General features: G+C 50.8%; 1 long non-coding RNA gene across 1 annotated transcript in view; it reads right to left on the bottom strand.

The window, feature by feature from the left end:
- LOC117089994 overlaps positions 1-6,710 on the bottom strand; it is a 45,822-nt gene that overhangs the window by 10,123 nt on the left and 28,989 nt on the right. The window lies entirely within an intron of this gene.

The following is a 6,710-nucleotide window of genomic DNA, read 5'->3' on the forward strand; positions in this document are numbered from 1 at the left end:
TTTTCATTTTCTCTCGTTCTTTCTTCAACTGTTTCTTTCTCTCTGACTTCTTCACCGTCTGACAGGCTTCCCCACCTGATCACAACTTCCTCTCTCCCTTCAATGAGTCTTCCCTCCTTCCTTGAGTTTTCCTTCCCTTTACCCCATCCTGCCCTTCCTCCTCTCAACAACCCCCCCCCAGAACATCTGTAAGCAATCGGCTTCTAGAGAGGGGTAGGGTTGAGATTTCCCAGCCAGCTGTGGGGGTGTGGCCAGCTGTGGCCGACTGGGTGGAAGAGTGTGGCCTGAAGGGAGGGCTGCTCTCCCTAGAGGTGAAAGCTTGGAGTACCATTCCACCGTTCCTGTTCCTAGGCACGCAGCTCTTTAATCAAACCCCAGACTTCTCTTCTTCCCAGGTCAATCTCATCACACACCCCTTTTCTATCTGAGAGACCTGGAAGCCCTAACCCTACCTCCCAGTTCCACAATTCTGTCATCTGGAACCCTCTAGCCACATGTAGATTAGAGACTGGAAGAAGGCATCCAACCTCCCAACTGCTGGACATCTGTTGAAGGGAATATAAACCGAAGGGTCAGAAAGCCCCTCCTCTTGGCTTCTCCCTTAGGGCTTTGAATCCAATCAAGGACTGAGGCCAGAGGTGGGGGGTGTGGGTATTCAAAGGACAGAATGCAATTCAACCTTACTACAGGTAAAGCAGGAAGTCCAATACATTTTTGTACATTAGACCCAGAAGTAACCACTTGTGAATTGTGAATGTATAAACATTACCTTCTTTCATATTATTATTATTTTTTTTTTTTTGAGACGGAGTCTCGCTCTGCCGCCCAGGCTGGAGTCCAGTGGCCGGATCTCAGCTCACTGCAAGCTCCGCCTCTGGGTTTACGCCATTCTCCTGCCTCAGCCTCCCAAGTAGCTGGGACTACAGGCGCCCGCCACCTCGCCTGGCTAGTTTTTTGTATTTTTTTAGTAGAGACAGGGTTTCACCGGGTTAGCCAGGATGGTTTCGATCTCCTGACCTTGTGATCCACCCGTCTCGGCTTCCCAAAGTGCTGGGATTACAGGCTTGAGCCACCGTGCCCGGCCTCTTTTATACTATTATCTCAATTTAGTAAGCCTCAACCTTGGAGTCCAGGGGTTAAGAATCTTCTAAGGCTTTGTTCCTCCTCAAGTTATAGTTCTGGAAGAAAGGGAGGGTGCTCTGTGTCCCAGGAGTGCTCTGTGTCACTGGGCTCATAAATATCAGCCCCTGAGACTCTCCATTTTACTTTTATGCACTGGCTGCTGCGGACACCTGGAACCTTTGCAGGAATTGCTGTAAACCCCACTTATCCCCTAGTTCAGCACCCTAACAGGTTAGCTCTCCCTGAAGAGAAAGGCAAGGGGATGGACCTATTCTTCTTAGCCCTGTACATGATCCCTGGAAAACAAATGTGCTCATTGTGAGGTGATGATGGACAGGGAGGAATTTGCAGCCAAGGAAGGAGTGTATGTGTTTGTTTGGGGGTAGAGAGATGAGGAGCGCTAGAGGTCCAGAGAACTCATGAGGAAGACTTATGAAAAGCAAGGAGAGGGACATGCTGGGCCCCATCCCCAACTTTGTGCCATTGTGTTAAGGACTAATGGCACACTATGCTCTACAAACACACAACACACACACACACACACACACACACCCTGATTCCTACCTGATCAGAGATGCTGTTATCTCTACAAAGCCAGAAAGAGCTGAAGCTAGTAACATAGCGTGTCTGAGTTTGGAGTGCAATCTGTGGCCCTCCTGCCTTCCTCCCCAGCCTCTTCCAATGCCCTTTCTGTCTGGGATTGATAATCCTTCCCAAGAGAGGGCTGGAAATGGCAGTTGGACTTGTAGAGGTGGGAGGGAATGCCTGGCTCATCCTCAACCCCTCACAGCCCCAGTCGGATGTGCACTGGGAATCCTGGTGCTCCAGGTCCCTTCCTGATGGGCTCCAGATGTGCTTACATCTGGGAAGGCCATCCCAGGAAGCTGACACTCCCACCCACAGCTCCCACCCCGGATGGTTCTCTCCTCTAACTTCCAGGCCCTTGAGCTGAGAAGCTTCAGGCACCCCTTTCCTCTCGAGAGGTAGGTACAAGGCAGCAAAGGGGAGAGAAAGGAAAGTCATGGGGGTGGCATGAGTGAGCAGATAAAATGAGGTCAATGTTTAGGACACCCCAGAGGATCTTATTTTCCTTTTAACTTCCTATCTGGGGTTGTTACATTTTGCCGTAGCATTCTAGTGCCTCCAAAAATGCCAAAAATAAATTGAGAAAAACTCAAGAACTTTTGGAAGAGAAGACATTAGCAAGAGTGGGGGAAATTCCTTCCCATTGATCTGCTTAATCTGGATTCCTGACACTCTCCTGTCAGTGCCCACCCCAGTCCCTGTCCCCCTGCGCCTCCCCAACCTAGTCTCGCCTGGAAAAACTCCCAGTTTGGTCCCCACAGAGGTATCTAGTCATAAGAGTCTGAGTCTCTCTCTGTCGCCCAGGCTGGATTGCAATGGTGCTATCTCAGCTCACTGCCACCTCCACCTCCTGGGTTCAAGCGATTTTCCTGCCTCAAACTCCTGAGTAGCTGGGATTACAGGCTCCTGCCACCACGCCCAGCTAATTTTTTGTATTTTTAGTAGAGACAGGGTTTCACCATGTTAGCCAGGCTGGTCTCAAACTCCTGACCTCAGGTGATCTGCCCGCCTCAGTCTCCCAAAGTGCTGAGATTACAGGCATGAACCACCACATCTGGCTCTAGTCACAGTCTTAATCACTGGGTTCAGAGTCCTGGAGCAACAAAAGAACCCAAGCATCTTATTGCTAATGTTGCTTTTGTCACCCTAGTAAACATCTTTCATCCACCCCTCCTGTGCTGTGTGCAAACTGGGGATAGAAAAAGGAGAGGAGTCTGGGTTTATTTTAGGCATAGGACACAGAGGAGGGGTTTCTCCTAGGTCAGACAGCGGGTGGGGATGGTGGAGGTGACTCACAGATGATAGAGCCCTCAGTTCCTCTAGGCAGAGACCTGAGTCAGAGCAGCAACAGAGCCTGAGGGTGCAGATGGTCTACTCCTGTACTTTCCAATTTCCCTCTCTTAGACATACACATACACACACACAGAACAACTCCCCAGCTTCAGCAGGCTCTGGATCCTAGTATAACTGGGCTCCTATTCTACTTCTGGAAATCCCCCTATCCCCGCCTTCAGCTTCATAATTTTCCTAAATATCCCGCCTTCCTTCACTCTGTGAGATCCAACTTCTTTGTTTGCTTGTTTGTTTTTGTTTTGTTTTGTTTTTGAGATGGAGTCTCGTTCTGTCGCCCAGGCTGGAGTGCGATGGCGCAATCTCGGCTTACTGCAACCTCTGCCTCCCAGGTTCAAGCCATTCTCCTGCCTCAGCTTCCCAAGTAGCTGGGATTACAGGCACCCACCACCACACCTGGCTAATTTTTGTATTTTTACTAGAGACGGGGTTTCATCATGTTGTCCAGGCTGGTCTCGAACTCCTCACCTCGTGATCCACCCACCTTGGCCTCCCAAAGTGCTGGGATTACAGGCATGAGCCACTGTGCCCGGCCTAGGAAGTTTTATTTCATGGACATCTCAGCCTCCACCACCCCTACCCAACCAGGCTTTTTACAGCCCAACAAGACCTGAGTCTGTTTCTTGAAACCAAGGCATCCAGCCTCAGTGTTCTCAGAATTTCCAGGCATTTGAGAATCTTAAAGAAGCCACTGAGTCTCACCCCAGAGAAATCACATACATACGGACAAAAACTTCCACCCAGTTTCAGAGGATTAATGGATTGTATACCCAATCTTCCCCTACCCCACCCCAAGGACAATGGATCTAGGTTATAATTCCTACTCTAGGATCTTCCCCCATACCCCTGTAGAAACCCAGCCTGGTTTACAGGGCTGACATTGCTGTGGGAAAAGCAATGGCTTTGAAATCTACTGGGATTGGGTTTGGATTTCACCTCTGCCCCTTTCTGTTGGCCTTCGCTTAGTCACTTCTCTCCTTTAGGCCTCAGTTTCCTAACAGTAAAATGAGGATCATGATACCTTCAGTGCTGGATAAGTTGGGATAAATGGGATAGAGGCAGATTAAAGGTCAAGCCCAGGGCCAGGAATACAGCATGTGCTAAATAAACCATTATCAGTACTCCCCATCCTTCTTCCACACTACTAAAATTCAGCATGACTCCTGGCATTAGAACTTGCACCTGAACTCCTCTGTGGAAATTCACTCTTCTGGTTCTAAAACTCCAGCCTTCAAGGCAAGCAGGCTGGCGACAACAGGAGCCTGGTGAGTGTCCTGGCCTTGCCCTTCACCCTTCTTCCTCTCCATCAAGCAGACCATGATTCATAACAGTCAGTCATCACGCAAATCATTCCTACTGAGCAGTGAAGAGACAGAGGGTACCAAAGAGGTCAGGTTTAAGAGAAAAAACAGAGGCACTTGGAGACACACAGCCTTGGCCAGAGAAAGGCTGAGAGATATACAAGATGGAAAGAAAAAGCTGAGAGAAGATAGAGCATTTAGAGGGACAGTGGGCTTAGAGGAGAAGGCAGTGGGTTTGGAATCTAAACACTTAGGTTCTAGACTCACCGCTAACTGGCTAGCCATATGACCCTGGACAAATCACTTCATCTCTCTACACCCATTTCCTCTTCTGAAGGAGAAGATTGGACTGATGGCTTCTACCCCTCCTCATTGTCCTTTCTAGGTCAGCTTCCAGGCCTGGAGGTCTGTGCTGAAGTAGCTCTAATTAGGAGGGGACCCCAAGTTCAGGCTGAACCCAGAGCAGAGGAAGAGAGGATCAGGCAAAGGCAGGCATAGTGAGAGGAAAGGCAGGAGGTGTTGGGGCCACTGGGAGAGGACTTATAAGGGCAGAAAAAGCCAAGAGAGGAGGGATATTGGGGAGAGTAGAAAGGCCAGCCAAAGAATGACTAAGGGGCTCCCGGTGTAAACAGGAGCAGGGAATGGACAGGGAGGGGGCCTGTTTGAGTTGGCCAAGGCTGGGGGTGGAGTGGGGAGGAGGACTGGGGCAGGACGCTATGTCCCCTGTCCCCCACCAAGGCTCCTGGGAGGAGCTGAGTCACGCACCTCCTTCCCTGCACCCCTCCCCACCCCCACCCCCAATCTCCCAAATCCTGGGAAAATCTAAAGAGTTTGCCTAGACTGAGAAAGGAGAGTGTTTTGTTCACACACATGTGCTTTGCTGGGCTAAAAACAATCAGGCCTCAGCCCTTCTGCTCCCAAAGGGGGTTCCCAGCCCATGGGTTGAGTAGCTTTCACCTAAAGGTTGCCTTTTTGGCAATGCTTGGCTTAAAGATCCTGACCCAGAGATTCCTTGGGTTCCTCACCTAAGAAAGGGTCAGGACTTGCAGATGTGAGAATGGGATACGGGCCAGCATTGCCCCACAGTCTGGCCAGCCAGCCTCTCCCTTGGGCTGCAGCTGGCTCTGGAGAGGGGCTTTTAAAAAAGCAGATGGGTGATTTGGGACAGGAAGTAGAGTAGCAGAGTGAGGGGGAGAGTCATGGCAGGAAAAACAGCATTGACTCTGGACACTCTTATTCTGAGCCTTTCAGCCCAGAGTGGGGCAGAGGACTGGGGAACAGAAGGGACAGGGTTGACTTCGGGGGTAATATTCTGGAAAGGGAGGAGTCCTGGAGGAAAGGGACTGAAAGGCCTCGTAGTCCCCCTCCCCCAGACTAAGATAAAAAGGCTAGAATCCTGAAAAGTGATCTCATCACACAGAGCCAGAGCTTGGGGAAGAGGTGGGGGGCAGGGGGTCACTGCCTTCCCTTACTAGAGTCCCTTCCTCTACTTCCACAGGGGATCTGGGAAGAATGGGGTCCTGGGTTCCAGCTGCCGGTGTTTTTTGGTTTTTGGTTTTGGGATTTTTTTTTTTTTTTTTGGAGATAGCCTTGCTCTGTCACCCAGGCTAGAGTGCAGTGGTGCAATCTTGGCTCACTGCAGCCTCTGCCTCCTGGGTTCAAGTAATTCTCCTGCTTCAGGTTCCCGAGTAACTGGGATTACAGGTGCGCACCACCACGTCCGGCTAATTTTTGTATTTTTAGTGGAGATGGGTTTTGCCATTTTGGCCAGGCTGGTCTTGAACTCCTGGCCTCAGGTGATCTGCCCACCTGGGCATCCCAAAGTGCTGGGATTACAGGTGTGAGCCACCGTGCCTGGCCACAGCTCCCAGTGTTTACAGCCGTTAGGAGCTGAAGGTTGGGTCCCTTTGCAAGACTTCCCACCACCACCACCACCCCTCACAATTCTCCAGGTTTGTAGGAATCAGGTGAGTTTAATCAAGAACGTACTGAGGGGCCAGCCACTCGCAGGCTTTTGGTTAACTGTCAGATCCAAGGAAGGGGCTCAGCAGAGGTTTACATACCGTAGGACCAAGAAGGGGGCAAACTGGAGCAGAATCCTCCTGGTGAATGACCCCAGACTCCTGGGATTTCAATACTAGCAGCTTGAAGGAGGAGGCAGCGGAACTTGAGGAGCCGGTGTAGGTCCTCTAGCAAGCTGACTGCGAACGCTTTATCTGTACCTGAACTCTTGTGTCCCAAATCCAGCTGGCTAGAACCCAGGCACCCGGTGGCCCCGGAAGGCAAGGGGGAATCCCAGTTGGCCGGACGCCAGAGGAGTCTCCTGTCTCTTTAGACCCCAAAGTCTCCTCC

Source organism: Trachypithecus francoisi, unplaced genomic scaffold (genome assembly GCF_009764315.1).
Source record: "Trachypithecus francoisi isolate TF-2019V2 unplaced genomic scaffold, Tfra_2.0 Lachesis_group11, whole genome shotgun sequence".
In the NCBI taxonomy this organism is placed as follows: domain Eukaryota; kingdom Metazoa; phylum Chordata; class Mammalia; order Primates; family Cercopithecidae; genus Trachypithecus; species Trachypithecus francoisi.